The sequence below is a fragment of the Eleutherodactylus coqui genome, chromosome 2 (genome assembly GCF_035609145.1).
Source record: "Eleutherodactylus coqui strain aEleCoq1 chromosome 2, aEleCoq1.hap1, whole genome shotgun sequence".
Lineage (NCBI taxonomy): Eukaryota > Metazoa > Chordata > Amphibia > Anura > Eleutherodactylidae > Eleutherodactylus > Eleutherodactylus coqui.
The window spans coordinates 239758628-239775410 of record NC_089838.1 but is presented as its reverse complement, the minus strand read 5'-3'; the positions used below and the strand labels follow the sequence as shown (position 1 = coordinate 239775410).

At 48.2% G+C, this 16783-nt stretch overlaps 1 protein-coding gene across 3 annotated transcripts in view; it reads left to right on the top strand.

Annotated features, from left to right (window-relative positions):
- The window catches only part of IL16 (interleukin 16), a 131156-nt gene that overhangs the window by 26836 nt on the left and 87537 nt on the right, over positions 1-16783 (top strand). The window contains exon 2 of one of the 3 annotated variants that reach the window (XM_066592689.1): positions 8038-8109. The exons of the other annotated variants lie outside the window; for them this stretch is intronic. The gene's annotated coding sequence lies outside the window, so the exon portion shown is untranslated. The remainder of the gene's footprint in view (positions 1-8037; positions 8110-16783) is intronic. 3 annotated transcript variants of the gene reach the window in all.

Sequence of the window (16783 nt, the reverse complement as noted above, 5' to 3'; positions counted from 1 at the left end):
CGCGGAGGGCCAAGTCAGGGTGTGGGCACAGGCCGAGCTCCTGATCCAGGTGTGTCGCAGCCGACTGCTGCGCGATTAGGAGAGAGGCACGTTTCTGGCGTCCCAACATTCATCGCCCAATTAATGGGTCCACGCGGGAGACGGTTATTAGAAAATGAGCAGTGTGAGCAGGTCCTGTCCTGGATGGCAGAAAGTGCTTCGAGCAACCTATCATCAACACGCAGTTCTGCGCCGTCCACTGCTGCAAATCCGAATCCTCTGTCTGCTGCTCCTCCTTCCTCCCAGCCTCCTCACTCCACTACAATGACACCTGCTCAGGAGCGGGAACACTCCCAGGAACTGTTCTCGGGCCCCTGCTTAGATTGGGCAGCAGCGGTTCCTCTCCCACCAGAGGAGTTTATCGTCACTGATGCCCAACCATTCGAAAGTTCCCGGGGTCCGGGGGAAGAGGCTGGGGACTTCCGCCAACTGTCTCAACAACTTTCTGTGGGTGAGGAGGACGATGACGATCAGACACAGTTGTCTTGCAGTGAGGTAGTAGTAAGGGCAGTAAGTCCGAGGGAGCAGCGCACAGAGGATTCGGAGGAAGAGCAGCAGGACGATGAGGTGACTGACCCCACCTGGTGTGCAACGCTTACTCACGAGGACAGGTCTTCAGAGGGGGAGTCAAGGGCATCAGCAGGGCAGGTTGCAAGAGGCAGTGCGGTGGCCAGGGGTAGAGGCAGGGCCAGACCGAATAATCCACCAACTGTTTCCCAAAGCGCCCCCTCGCGCCATGCCACCCTGCAGAGGTCGAGGTGCTCTAAGGTCTGGCAGCTTTTCACAGAGATGCCTGACGACCGACGAACAGTGGTGTGCAACCTTTGTCGCGCAAAGCTCAGCCGGGGAGCCAACACCAACAGCCTCACCACCACCACCATGCGCAGACATATGATGGCCAAGCACCCCACAAGGTGGGACGAAGGCCGTTCAGCGCCTCCGGTTTGCACCCCTGCCTCTCCCCCTGTGCCCCAACCTGCCACTGAGATGCAACCCCCCTCTCAGGACACAGGCACTACCGCCTCATGGCCTGCACCCACACCCTCATCTCCGCTGTCCTCGGCCCCATCCAGCAGTGTAGTTCAGCGCACCGTCCAGCCGTCGCTTGCGCAACTGCTGGAGCGCAAGCGCAAGTACGCCGCCACGCACCCGCACGCTCAAACATTAACCGACCGCATAGCTAAATTCATCAGCCTTGAGATGCTGCCATATAGGGTTGTGGAAACTGAGTCCTTCAAAAGTATCATGGAGGCGGCGGCCCCGCGCTACTCAGTTCCCAGTCGCCACTACTTTTCCCGATGTGCCGTCCCAGCCCTGCACGACCACGTCGCCTGCAACATTGTACGCGCCCTCACCAACGCGGTTACTGCCACGGTCCACTTAACAACGGACACATGGACAAGCACAGGCGGGCAGGGCCACTACATCTCCCTGACGGCACATTGGGTGAATTTAGTGGAGGCTGGGACAGAGTCAGAGCCTGGGACCGCTCATGTCCTACCCACCCCCAGAATTGCGGGCCCCAGCTCGGTGGTGGTATCTGCGGAGGTGTATGCTTCCTCCACTAAAGCACCCTCCTCCTCCTCTGTCTCGCAATCAAGATGTGTTAGCAGCAGCATGTCGCCAGCAGTCGGTGTCGCGCGGTGTGGCAGCACAGCGGTGGGCAAGCATCAGCAGGCCGTGCTGAAACTACTCAGCTTAGGCAATAAGAGGCCCACGGCCCACGAACTGCTGCAGGGTCTGACACAGCAGACCGACCGCTGGCTTGCGCCGCTGAGCCTCCAACCGGGCATGGTCGTGTGTGACAACGGCCGTAACCTGGTGGCGGCTCTGCAGCTCGGCAGCCTCACGCACGTGCCATGCCTGGCCCACGTCTTTAATTTGGTGGTTCAGCGCTTTCTGAAAAGCTACCCACGCTTGTCAGACCTGCTCGTAAAGGCGCGCCGGCTCTGGGCACATTTCCGCAAGTCCCACACGGACGCTGCCACCCTGCGCACCCTGCAACATCACTTTAAGCTGCCAGTGCACCGACTGCTGTGCGACGTGCCCACACGGTGGAACTCTACGCTCCACATGTTGGCCAGGCTCTATGAACAGCGTAGAGCTATAGTCGAATACCAACTCCAACATGGGCGGCGCAGTGGGAGTCAGCCTCCTCAATTCCTTTCAGAAGAGTGGGCCTGGTTGGCAGACATCTGCCATGTCCTTGCTAATTTTGAGGAGTCTACCCAGGTGGTGAGCGGCGATGCTACAATCATTAGCGTCACCATTCCTCTGCTATGCATCTTGAGAAATTCCCTGCAAACCATAAAGGCAGCTGCTTTGCGCTCGGAAACGGGGGCGGTGGAAGACAGTATGCCACTGGATAGTCAGGGCACCCTCCTGTCTATTTCTCAGCGCGTACAGGAGGAGGAGGAGGAGCATGAGGAGAATGAGGAGGAGGGGGAAGAGACAGCTTGGCCCGCTGCTGACGGTACACCGGCTGATTGCCTGTCATCCTTTCAGCGTGTATGGCCTGAGGAGGAGGAGGAGGAGGAGGAGGATCCTGAAAGTGATCTTCCTAGTGAAGACAGCCATGTGTTGCGTACTGGTACCCTGGCACACATGGCTGACTTCATGTTAGGATGCCTTTCTCGTGACCCTCGCGTTGCACGCATTCTGGCCACAACGGATTACTGGGTGTACACACTGCTCGACCCACGCTATAAGGAGAACCTGCCCACTCTCATTCCCGAAGAGGAAAGGGGTTCGAGAGTGTTGCTATACCACAGGACCCTTGCGGACAAGCTGATGGTAAAATTCCCAGCCGACAGCGCTAGTGGCAGAAGGCGCAGTACCGAGGGCAAGGTAGCAGGGGAGGTGCGGAGATCGAGCAGCATGTACATCCCAGGCAGTGCAACAGTCTTTATGGGCCTGGCCAGCTTTATGGCTCCCCACCAAGACTGTGTCACCGCTCCCCAGTCAAGGCTGAGTCGGCGGGAGCACTGTAAAAGGATGGTGAGGGAGTACGTAGCCGATCGCACGACCATCCTCGGTGACGCCTCTGCCCCCTACAACTACTGGGTGTCGAAGCTGGACACGTGGCCTGAACTAGCGCTGTATGCCCTGGAGGTGCTTGCTTGTCCTGCGGCTAGCGTCTTGTCGGAGAGGGTGTTTAGTGCGGCTGGGGGAATCATCACAGATAAGCGTAGCCGCTTGTCAACCGACAGTGCCGACAGGCTAACACTCATCAAGATGAACAAAGGCTGGATTTCCCCAGACTTCTGTTCTCCACCAGCGGACAGCAGCGATACGTAAGCAATACGTAGGCTGCACCCGCGGATGGAAGCTACGTTCTCTCTCACCATCCAAAACGGGGACATTTCTGTGTCTAATATTCCTCCTCCTCCTCCTGCTCCTCCTCCTGAAACCTCACGTAATCACGCTGAACCGGCAATTTTTCTTAGGGCCACAAGGCTCACTCAAATAATTTTTCTGAACAATTTTTATAAGTTTCAATGCGCTTAAAAGCGTTGGAACTTTAACTTGAACCAATTTTTCGTTACACTGGGCTGCCTCCAGGCCTAGTTACCACTTAAGCCACATTAACCAAAGCGATTCACCTGCCATCTTGGTTGGGCATGGCCAATTTTTACTGAGGTACATTAGTACTGTTGGTACACCAATTTTTTGGGGCCCTCACCTACAGTGTAATCATAGCAATTTGTATGTTCTTCGCCTGCACTCATGGTACAGAAAGGTGTGTGGGGTTGGCCTACACTTTAGCTACATAAATGTAACTTGGGCCTTGGCTATACTAAGGCTACTGAAATGGAACTAAGACTGCGCTCCCACTATACTGCTGCTTCAGAATTGTTACTGGGGCCTGTCTTGAGTGCTACTATTGCTGACATGGAACGAAGACTGCGCTCCCGCTATACTGCTGCTTCGGAATTGTTACTGGGGCCTGTCTTGAGTGCTACTATTGCTGACATGGAACGAAGACTGCGCTCCTCCTATAATGCTGCTACTGATATGTTTGTGGGGCCTGTCCTAATGCTACGGCTGAAATGTTACGAATTATGGGCTCTGCCTATACCGCTGCTAATGGTATGTCTCTGGGGTGTGGAAACAGAGGCTTCCCAAAGACATGATGGCGGCGAGGCCATTTCCCACCAACGCGGTTACTGTTAAGGTGCATATAACCACGGACACGTGGAGAGGACACGTAGTGCCTCAAAAACATCCCCCTCCTCCTCCAACAGGGAAAACATTCTTGGCAAATGCCTTTGCATTGGTTCGTCTGGTGGCAGTCCAAGAATTTCACCTTTACCGACACAATAAGAGAGCCCCCACACCATCCCCCCGCCACGGCCCACTTAATCCTGGCCGCATTCCGAAAACCAACAAAATACAACCGTGCTACTAGGTCCGCAGTCACCACCACATTACCACCAACGCGGTTACTGTTAAGGTACATATTACCAGTCTGACTGGGGCATGCAGACACCTTGACAGAATGAATAGTGTGTGGCACATAGGTTCCCCATTGCTATGCCCACGTGTGCAGCTCCTGATGGCGGTGGCACAGGATTATATTTCTCATTGCTTCTGTACAGCATTGTGGGCTATCGCCCCGCCCCTTTTAAAGAGGGTCGCTGCCTAGCCGTGCCAACCCTCTGCAGTGTGTGCCTGCGGTTCCTCCTCATGGCAGACGCACTTCTAAATAGACATGAGTGTGGCGTGGCATGAGGGCAGCTGAAGGCTGCGCAGGGACACTTTGGTGTGCGCTGTGGGGGGGGGAGGGGGGGCGGTTGGGCAGCATGTAACCCATGAGAAGTGGCAGCGGAGTGTCATCCAGGCAGTGATTGTGCTTTGTTGTAGCTAGTGTGGTGCTTAGCAAAGGTATGCCATGCTAATGAGGGCTTTTCAGAAGTAAAAGTTGTTGGGAGGGGGGGGAGCCCACTCTTGCCGGTATTGTGGCTTAATAGTGGGACCTGTGAACTTGAGATGCAGCCCAACATGTAGCCCCTCGCCTGCCCTATCCGTTTCTGTGTCATTCCCATCACTTTCTTGAATTGCCCAGATTTTCACACATGAAAACCTTAGCGAGCATCGGCGAAATACAAAAATGCTCTGGTCGCCCATTGACTTCAATGGGGTTCGTTATTCGAAACGAACCCTCGAACATCGCGGGAAGTTCGTTTAGAATAACGAACACCCGAACATTTTGGTGTTCGCTCATCTCTAATTATTAGCTTTAGCGGTTCTGACACTTACTCTACAGTTTCTGCAGACCGCATTATATTCATCTTTAGATATTCCCCCTCTTTCCATTTGATAAACATTTATTTGTTCCTTTTTAGCATGTGTGTAAGTTCTGTGTTCATCCATCCTGGTCTCCCATTCTTCTTGGACATTTCTGTCCTTAAGAACATCCAGCCATTGGATTCTTCCTACCCTCACTCTGAGTTCATTAAAATCTGCCTTTCTGAAAACCAACCTTAAGGTCGGAGGCCTCTGAGGTCTTCTTCTCCTTCTTAACCAAAATTCAAGGATAACATGATCACTGCCTCCTAAGGTCCCAGCCACCCTTACTTCCTCAACCATTTCCTCCCTATTGGTAAGAATTAGGTCTAAGATAGCAGATTCTCTTGCTTTATCTTCTACTTTTTAGAATTTGTTGGACCCATTACTCTTACCTGAGAGAGATTCCCAACAAATGTCTGGATAGTTAAAATCTCCCATGATCACTATGTCATGCTTTTTTAAGAACTTGTCCATCTGATGTAGAAAGAGTTCATCCATATCTTCTGCTTGTCCAGGCGGCCTATAGTAAATGCCTACAATGGTGTCCTTCCTGTTGTTCTCTCCTTGCATTCTTACCCAAAGGGTTTATACAGAACTCCTATTCTCTGAAGCTTAAATCTCTGTGGAGATGTATGTTTTCCTAACAGACAATGCAACACCCCCTCGCCTTTTATTAGGTCTGCTTCTTATAAATAAGTTGTATCCTTCAAGCCTTGTATTCCAATCATGTGTATCATCCCGCGAAGTTTCCGTGATGCCTATGAAATCATATTTCTCTCCCTGTGTTAGGAGCTCCAATTCTTCTTGTTTGTTCCCATGCTCTGTGCATTTGTGTAGAAACATTTTAGTTTGTGATCGGTGTCTCTTACTCCTCTACTTTGCTTCACAATTTTTTTGTCTTTTGCTCTACTTCTTTCTTTCTACTTAATAATAGTAATAGCAAGGTTCTCAAATGTATTCATTAGTACTATATTTTTACCTGGCCTTTAACTTCCCTTTCCATATTGTTCTAGTTTAAAGCTCTCCTAATAAGTGAAGCAAGGCGCCTGCCAAATATATGCTTTCCGGTCTTTGTAAGGTGCAAACAAGGTCTCTAGAAAGGAGTCCATCATATAGGTAATTCACTCCATGGTCTAGAAATCCATATCTTTGCTGATGACACTGTCAACATAGCCAGTTGTCTACCTTTTAGAAGTCAGTTCCATCTCCGTATTCCCTGACCAACCACTGAGAGGATGGATGAGAACATTACCTGTGCTCCTAGTTCTTTCACATTCCTGCCTATGTAATCAAATTTTCTGCAGATAGTTGCAAGGTCCTTTTTGTGGTGTTATTTATCTCTACATGTATTAGTAGGAATGGATAATCGCCTGTACAACTGATGCACAAATCAGACACATCTTTGATTTGTGCATCTGGAAGACTGCAAACCTCTTGTGAGGTGCCAGGTCTGCAGACTGCGGCCTCTGTTCCTCTCCATAGGGAATCTCCCACAACAACCACTCTCCTTTTCCTCCATCCAAGAATATTCGTAGTGCTTACTGCACTGTTCTTTTGGGGGAAAGTCATTTCTTGATGCACCTCTTCATTGTTCTCCTGTGGGAAAGCCTGGTACTGGTTCCCGAGCAGTATAGGTTTTGGCTGACTCCTGATCCTCCTGCTTCTTTGTGTCAGATGCTTCTATTCCTCTGCCTCTGCAGGTTCACTGAAAATGTATTTTCCTTCAACATTTTGAAGACTTATTTCAGCTCTGTCAAGGAAATCCTCATCTTCCTTAATGAGTTTCAATGTAGCTATTCTCTCCTTAAGACTTTGCACCTTTTCTTCCAACAGAGACTCAAGCTTGCATTTCTGGCAGGTGAAGTTTGGCTTTTCCTCTGGTGGGCCTGTAAACATATAATATATATTGCAGCTCACCATATAGCTACTCTCCTCTTCCATGTTGCACATAGTCAGGTGATGTCCACTTCCAAACCTTTAAGAGTCAAGTATTCTCGTAATGATATTTAATCTATACAACTTTACTAAGTGTAAAAAGCCATGTGCCAAACCTTGCGCTCGCAGCCACTCTTCGCAGTTCCCATAATGCATCAGTAATATGCTAATTACCTCTTGGAGTTCCATTCCACGATCTGGTTATGTCCTCCAAGCCACTAGACTCCCACTCACAGCAACTTTTCACACTTCCCAGAATGTGTTAAGAGTATTCAAATTATCTCCTGGAGCTCTGATACCTGGTCTGGTGATTTAGCCAGAGCAGAGAGTGACTACAGAAAGTATTGCTTTCTTTTATAGGACCTGGCCTGTCCATTAATTTAACAAGCAATAAATTAATTTTAATGTGGTGGCACAGCTTCGAAATTGAACACATACCACCAGGTTCCCATGCAAGGTGTAGATGATGGTTGTAGGTCCCAGACACATCCCATCCTATGATCAACTATAGCTGGAATTAAACTGATGGTACTGAGCTAGCAAGGTAGCCAAACCACAAAACAACATATCCATACTTGACTTTTTATAAAATCAATTTGCAGTGAGCTAAATATACATGATACAATACACAAACTGACAACGCCAACCATTATGTACACATAGAGGAAGAAATGTGTTAGGAATATTTTACATTAGCCTTGTGATCTAGTTGATAGCTATAGAGACCTTTAATGATCGCAAATTATTACATTTGAACTTATCTTGTTTCCTTAGCTAGGGAAACCATCGAAGAACTAATGGATATGGTCACATTTGCACTTTCTTTACTTCGAAGCACAGTAAAAGGTGAGTTTATGTTTAGATTTGAGCCTTACAAGTTCCAGCTTGCTATTTTTATTTTTTAGAATCATGCTTGTAATTTTTTAATAATGATGATAGTAAGTAAGGCTGTTTGATAGGAATACATGATAATCAATAGCAGAAAGTAAGTGTCAGGCAGTACAGCAATAAATGACAAAATTTCTTTATTAATCCTCCATAATCAGCACTAAAAAGGCAACGTTTCAGCCCCTAATCGGGGGCTTTTTTCAAGCCTCCAAGTGCGAGGTGAGATTCACATGTCTGAAGAGCTCCCAAATACATGATAATCAAATAATACTAATAAGCATTAATGTATTGACCCATAGCATGCCTGACTTGAGAATCATTGAAAAAAAAAGCGTATGGCTTGTCAACAACAGAAAATGGTCAAATATGAAGATTTAAAAGTCGAAATGAAGAGTCTCTGGCAGAAGGCAGCAGTGGTGGTCCAAGTGGTATAATTGGCACACTGGGTGCCGTGCCTAAAGACCTTGACTGGCACTTGAAAGAACTCAATACCAACAAAATTAAGATCTGTCAGTTAGAAAAGGACACCTCTGGGCTCTGTACGCATTTTATGCCAATAGATAACATCATGCTAGGTTTCTGGGTAGCTCCAGATGCATAATTAAACTGAATTACTAAGCTGTGCTCTTATGCGTGTGTTGTAGTCCGGATCCTTTGAATTGTTAATTTGGAGTCTTGGACTCTGAATACTGGCAAAATTATCACCATATATTTCTCAGAGAAACATTGTTATTTGCTTGTAAGGCCATTGCTTTACATTGGATTGATCTGCACGCACCACATCTATGTCAGGGAATTGCTGGTTAACCAAGCAGTGTCATATGAACAGCTTGTTTCTAAAAATCATAAATGCCCTATTAAATTTAACCATATCAGGGGAGCATAGAGGACACCTCCACTGACTTTAAAAGGTTTTTATTGAAGCCAAGTTCAACAGTTTTTACAGTGAGATACAATAGCTTTCTGACATAACACTTTCCACATTGTCTCTTCTATTGTAGTACAATATCAGCTTCTCAAATTTTTGAAAATTTAACAAAACCATGAAACAAAACAAAACCTTTGTTGTCTCTTTTGAAAATCATCTCCATCTGCATATTCTGGATGGGCTAAATGGTACTATTGAAATAAGGTATTTAAGTAAGGCATAAAGCTTCATATTGGTTCCGAGTAGAGATGAGTGAGCATACTCGCTAAGGCAAACTACTCGAGCGAGTAGTGCCTTATGCGAGTACCTGCCCACTCGTCTCTAAAGATTCAGGTGGCGGCAGGGAGCGGCGGGGGAGAGCCAGGAGGAACGGGGAGGAGATCTCTCTCTTACTCTCTTCCCCCCGCTCCCCCCCTGCTCACTCCCGCAACTCACCGTTCACCCGAATCTTTAGAGACGAGCGGGCAGGTACTCGCATAAGGCACTACTCACTCCAGTAGTTTGCCTTAGCGAGTATGCTCGCTCATCTCTAGTTCCGAGTATAGAAGACAACACTTGGCATTTTTTTGCTAAACTCCTTAAGTTGGAACAAGGGAAAGAACTAGTAGGGCAAGAGGTAGAGAAAGAGTGGAGGAGAGAGAGAGGAAGGAGGAAAAGAAGGGTGAAGGATAAGAGAGGTAGATATAGTGTACCCATCGGAAGCACCCACACATCTCGCCCAACACAACTCCCCCATGTATCATAACCATTTAACCGTTTAATAACCAATCAGAGAAAGAGGGCAAGCCTCTAAAGTCTATCTAGATTGACTTGTGAAGAGAAACTCCCCTCAGGTCCTCATCTTGATCCGAGCATCTAAGCTCCAAGTATTTTAGGTGTTCCAATGCCTCTACCCATGTGATCCTCAGGAAAGCTATACTCTGTTTCCAGAATTTGGAATAACCTGTTTCATGGTCATTACGAAGCGGCGTAAAAGTACCTTTTTGAATCTGGAGATCGATCCCAGGAACATAGACAGAAGCGCCATCTCTGAGGTCATGTCTATCGAAAATTTACCTCCACTGACTCTTAGGGGGCAGCCTGGACTGAACTTTGTGTTAAAGAGCTGTGTACGATTTTTTGGTGTTTGTCATCCTGTTTTCTCAGGCTTCATATTTATTGTGTCCAAACGTAGATTCTCCCGTACTTTCTACTTTGTTCCATAAAATGCATTAAAAGACATTTCTACTCAACAGTGCACAGAACTGCAGTATGTGAGTACTTGAGCCTCTTCATTCATTATTTAAAAATAGTCCGCATGAAAAATACAAATGATTCAGATTAAGTTGAGTATCGAAAGGATTTCAGAACATTCCTAGATGTTGAACATAAGGAGGCAGTTGTCTGATTTGCTGCAGCACAAGATCACCTTACATATGTAGTAGATTTTGGCACTAGTTCATAAAAAGTACGTTATGGAGCTGGAAGTACATCAGAGGCAGCAATCTCAATTAATGAAGGTAATAAAATATAGGAGTGATCTGAAAGGCTGTCCAAATTGAGTTTGTTTAGATTTCAAAAAAGGCCATTATAGAGGTTCATGACATCTACAGGCTGCACAAATGGGTCTAGGTTACTTCCATCAATGGTTCCAATAAGCTTCGATGTCTTTAATTTACAGACTACACATATTGTGCATAGCGAACCATGAAGTGTATAGATTGTGCCATGAATATAATTATGACTATGTTTATTGTTTACAGATGATAATCTTTATTTCCAGTATCGGTCCGCTTCTCACCGCTCTCTGTTGTAAAGCGTGCGATCCTGTTCCTGCAAACTGAGTAGTGCAAATAATTTATTTAATATTCAGTATATATCCCTCATTAGCTCAAAATTGTTTATTAAAGGTATTTTCAAATGTGGCAGATTCCACATGTGAGAATCCCTTACATACATCTGAACAGGGTTTTCCTGCAGCATCTGCTGAGATTTCTGCTAGCTCCATCCAGATGAATGGGGCAGTCTTAGCAATTTCTGCAACAAATCTCCTGCATCTGAACATACCCTTGGTGTATCATTAGGATGATACATCTAATACTGTAAGACCGCTCTCACACAGGTGTTAGCAAAACATCACATTCAAAAACGTGGTGTTTTGCGGTGTTTTTGACCGCATTCTACAGCATTCAACAAAGTTTTTAAACGCAACCTATCATTGTAATGGGTGATAAAGTGCGTTTAAAAACGCCTATCTTCATGAAAATACAGCAGACATTGTTTTGAAAATCTAACGCAACGTTCAAACGTTACTCTGCTAAGCCCCATTGCAATCAATGGAGGTATTATACAGCGTTTAGCGTGACATTTGAAGCGCCGTATTGAATGCTGTAAAAAGCGGTGAGTGTGAGAGTAATAATCAGTCTACCACTACGTTAGCCTTATGTTCTGGCTTTCAGTGCACAAACAATGTAGATTTATATGGGAGCAACTATATTGTAGAACTAGTTGTTACAGTATCCTACCCGATGATACGCCAGCCTGGGTTGCCCTAAAACTTACCCACAACCCCTGTCCCTGCCTACTTGCCTCCACTCCTGGCTAACCCCAGGCGGGCAACTGGGCGGCGGTCCCTACACTCACTAGGGACCGAGGAGGGACGCTGGCGTACCAAGATGGAACAGGGTAGGATACCGACAGGAAGGACAGGTGAAGAAAACCAACAGGAAATATAAGCAGACAAAGGCAGATGGATAACCTGGCAGATAAAGCACACAAGCTGAACACAGGAGACTGACAAAGGCAGGAAGCTAGCACACTGAACAGAAACCAATAACTGGCAGTGAATGGACCTCACTGCCAGCCTTATAAACAGAAGCCTCCGCCCAGGGGTAGAGAGGGGGAGGCGACGTCTCCTAGCAGAATCTCATAAGAGGGACGCGTACATAGAGCTGCACTCACAGATGCCCGCGCACACGCCGCCGCCCACACCCACGAGCGTGCGCACCGCGCCGACCAACCACCCACGGCCCTGGTAGCTGCCGCATGGTAATATTACCCCCCCCCCCTCTGACGGGGGACCTCCGGGCCACCGCCACCATATGCAGGCCTATCTGGAAACAGACGGTGGAAGCGCCGCACCGAAACTGGAGCATGAACATCATGTGCGGCCACCCAGGAATGATCTTCTGGTCTAAAGCCCTTCCAGGCCACCAAATATTGTAAGGTTCCCCGACACAGATGAGAATCCAGGATCTCCTGGACCTCGCATTCAACTTCATCCCGGACCAGGGTGGGCGGAGGGGCACCGGAGGTGGGCATCACAGAAGGGACAAAAGGTTTCAATAAAGATTTATGGAACACCCTGTGAACCCTCCATGTAGCTGGCAAACCCAGTTCGTAGGCGAGCGGGTTCACCACACGTGTGATGACAAAGGGACCCACGTAATGCGGCGCCAGCTTCAAAGATGGGACCCTTAATTTGAGATTTTTAGAAGACAGGTTTACCTTCTGTCCCACCCTGCAAGGTTCAGATACAGACAGACTCTTCCCACTACGCAACTGCATACGAGCCCCCGTTGCTTCCAAGTTTTTCTGTACCTCTTTCCATACTCCCTGCAGCGTATCTGTGGCTACATCAGCTGCAGGACAGACAGATGGAGTAGGGATCGCTGTAAGGAAGCGAGGATGCTGACCGTATACACAAAAGAATGGAGATACCCCAGTGGAAGAACAAGTGCGGTTGTGTAGTGCAAACTCTGCCAACGGCAGGAACTCTGCCCACTGATGAGCCTTTTCGCCAGCAAACAACCGTAAATATTCCACTAAATCCTGGTTCTTCTGCTCAGTCTGACCATTAGTTTGCGGGTGGAATGCTGAGGAGAAGGAAAGCGACGTTCCCAGGTTTCTGCAGAAGGCACGCCAAAACTGCGACACAAACTGAACCTCGCGATCAGATACAATGTTTTGGGGAACCCCATGTAGGTGAATTATTTCTTTTACAAAAATCTTGGCAAACTCTTTTGCCGAAGGTAGCTTCTTTAACGCCACAAAATGTGCCATCTTTGAGAACCGGTCGACAACCACTAAGATAGTGGTGCACTTCTGGGATTCTGGTAGATCAGTGATAAAATCTACCGATAACTGCGACCACGGACCAGAAGGTACCGGTAACGGTCTCAGAGGGCCCTCTGGAGGACGCCGCTGACTCTTATTGCGTGCACAGACAGAGCATCCCTTAACAAAGTCGCGGATCTCCTGAGACATACCTGGCCACCAGAAGTGTCTAGAACAAAGATCCAGGGTTCCCTGAAACCCTGGATGACTTGCGAAAACCGACGAGTGAGATTCATCCATAACTCTAAGACGTAAGGTCTCTGGCACAAACCATCTGCCCTCCGGCACCCCCCAAAGGAGCGTCCTGCTGAGTATTCTGTAGTTGAGGGACGAAGTTAGATTCTACAGCTGCCACCATCACGCCAGGTGCCAAGATATTCTCGGGGGTCATAGTCTCACTTTCCGGCACCCCGAAACTCCGTGACAGGGTGTCCGCTTTCACGTTCTTCTCTCCTGGGATATATGTCACGACGAAATTAAACCTGGCGAAGAACAATGCCCACCTGGCTTGACGAGCTGTGAGTCTTTTAGCATTGTCGAGATATGCCAAATTCTTGTGATCAGTATATACGGTAATAGGGTGTCTAGCACTCTCAAGGTGGTGTCACCACTCTTCTAAAGCCCATTTGATTGCCAGTAACTCACGGTTACCCACGTCGTAGTTGCGTTCTGCAGAACTAAACTTCCGCGAAAAGAATGCACATGGGCTATACCCAGATCTCCCACTGACTTCCTGCGACAATACTGCCCCTGTCCCCACCTCAGATGCATCTACCTCAATGAAAAAGGGTAGACGCGCATCCGGCTGTATTAACACCGGGGCAGTCGTAAATGCCCTTTTTAGATGACTAAAGGCCTCTAGGGCTGCAGGCGACCATTTTACCAAGTCGGCCCCCTTCTTAGTCAGATCGGTCAAGGGTTGAGCAATAACCAAGTAATTCTTAATGAATTTGCGGTAAAAATTTGCAAAACCCAAGAACCGCTGGAGAGCCTTAAGGTTGGCTGGTCTGACCCATTGGGAGATCGCTGCTACTTTGTCAGACTCCATCTGAATCTCTGTGGGTGAAATCACATAACCAAGGAAAGATACTTGTTTAGAACCAAATGTACATTTCTCCAACTTGACAAAAAGTTGATACTCGCGCAAACGGGTCAGAACCAACCTCAGGTGCTGCACATGTGAATCCCAGTCAGGAGAATACACTAGGATGTCATCAAGATATATGACCAGAAATACCCCCAAGAAGTCGTGAAAAACCGCGTTCATAAAACCCTGAAACACAGCGGGGGCGTTACAGAGTCCGAAGGGCATGACCAGACATTCAAAATGCCCTAACGAGGTGCTGAACGCCGTCTTCCATTCATCTCCCTCTCGAATGCGAATTAAGTTGTAAGCCCCCCTTAAGTCCAGTTTGGAGAACCAGTGGGCCCCTACCACCTGATTCAACAAGTCAGGAATTAGGGGCAAGGAGCACTGGTTCTTTACTGTGATTTTATTCAAGGCCCGATAATCCACACAAGGCCTCAATGTCCCATCCTTCTTCTCAACAAAGAAGAGACTTGCCCCGGCAGGGGACCTGGAGAGCCGGATATGTCGTTTGACCAAAGACTCCGAGATATAGGACTTACGGGCTTCATGCTCACGCCCTGACAAATTGAAAATGGCTCCATTAGGGATGGGACTGTCGGGAATCAGATCAATACCACAGTCCCACTCCCTATGGGGCGGCAAGGCCTCAGACAGTCTTTTGGAGAATACGTCCTGAAAATCCGACAAATATTCCGGAATAAGCACAGTATCTGCGGACCACATGGCTATAGTAGTTAGGTGATTATGACAGGATGACCCCCAATGAGTCAATTCCCGGGTGGACCAATCAAATTGGGGATTGTGCAGTGCCAACCAGGGCATACCAAGCACCACATCAACAGACATATTTTCCATAACTAGGAAAGACAGATTCTCAGAATGGAGAACACCCACAGTGAACTGCAGAATGGGAGTCCTCCATTTAACAACACCTGCGGAGAGAGGGGTCGAATCAATACCAATGAAGCGCATGGTAGGCTTCAGCATGGAAAATTTGGTTATTAGAGGTCTGACAAAATTTAAATTAATCAAATTGACTGCAGCACCCGAATCAATATATGCTTGACCAGACCGAATAAAATTCCGGAAGCCAATCTGACAAGGCACCAACAACCTAGGGAGTACCTGTGACCCTAGGCAACCCTTCAGAGAATCGCCTAGGATCGGTAGTTCTTCCGCCGCTTCAGACTGATGTTGCCGTTGCTTCCGTGGACAGGTTGCTACTTGATGTCCGTCTTCCCCACAGTAGAGGCAAAGATGATGAGTCATCCGGAACCGTCGCCGTTCCTCAGGACATAGCTGGTCCACTTCCATAGGCTCGGCCCCTGGAGCTGGCATGGGGGAAATGGGAACGGATCTACAGGGCTCCCTAGTTTTACAGGCCTGACGTTCCTTTTTTCTAGATCTCAGTCTCCTGTCAGCCTTTACTGCCAATACCATCGCCTCATTAAGTGTTATGGGCGCGGGATGGGAAATAATTAGATCCTTGATAGCATCAGAAAGGCCCAACAAAAACACATCTTTGAGGGCGCCATCATTCCAGGAAGTTTCACTGGCATACTGTCTAAACGTAGAGCAGTAGTCTTTAGCACACTGCTGCCCCTGACGCAAAGCCATGAGGTGAGATACAGCTAACCCCGCCCGGTCCGGCTCATCAAAAATACCTCCTAGTTCCTGAAAAAATGCATCAACAGACTGCAGGCAAGCAGAACTCTCAGGTAAGGAGTAGGCCCATGTCTGGGGGGGTCCCCGCAGCAAGGACAGAATCAATCCCACCTTCTGGGACTCAGAGCCGGAGGATTCGGGCCGCATCCGGAAATATAGTTTACATGCCTGCTGAAAAACAAAAAACTTGCTTCTGTCGCCAGAAAACACCTCAGGGAGAGGAAATTTGGGTTCAGGAATAGATGGGGCGGCAGGAACCTGCGCCAACATCCGCTGCTCCTGGGCCACCATACGACCGGACAGGTCTTGGATCATGCCCACTAGCTCCTGCAACTGATTAGCAAGGACATTCATAGTCTCCATTGGAGACCAAACAAAAACCCATAGGGAAATTTTAAGGGCCAGCTATTATGTTACGGTATCCTACCCGATGATACGCCAGCCTGGGTTGCCCTAGTATTTACCCGCAACCCCTGTCCCTGCCTACTTGCCTCCAATCCGGGCTAACCCCAGGCGGGCAACTGGGCGGTGGTCCCTACACTCGCTAGGGACCGAGGAGGGACGCTGGCATACCAAGATGGAACAGCGTAGAATACCGACAGGAAGGACAGGTGAAGAAAACCAACAGGAAATATAAGCAGACCAAGGCAGATGGATAACCTGGCAGATAAAGCACACAAGCTGAACACAGGAGAACACAGCAGAATCTCATAAGAGGGACTCATGCATAGAGCTGCACTCACAGACGCCGGCGCACACGCGCCGACCAACCACCCGCGTCCCAGGCAGCCGCCGCATGGTAACACTAGTAATGCAAATATCTACAGGGCGTGTACAAAAATATGGAAACACCG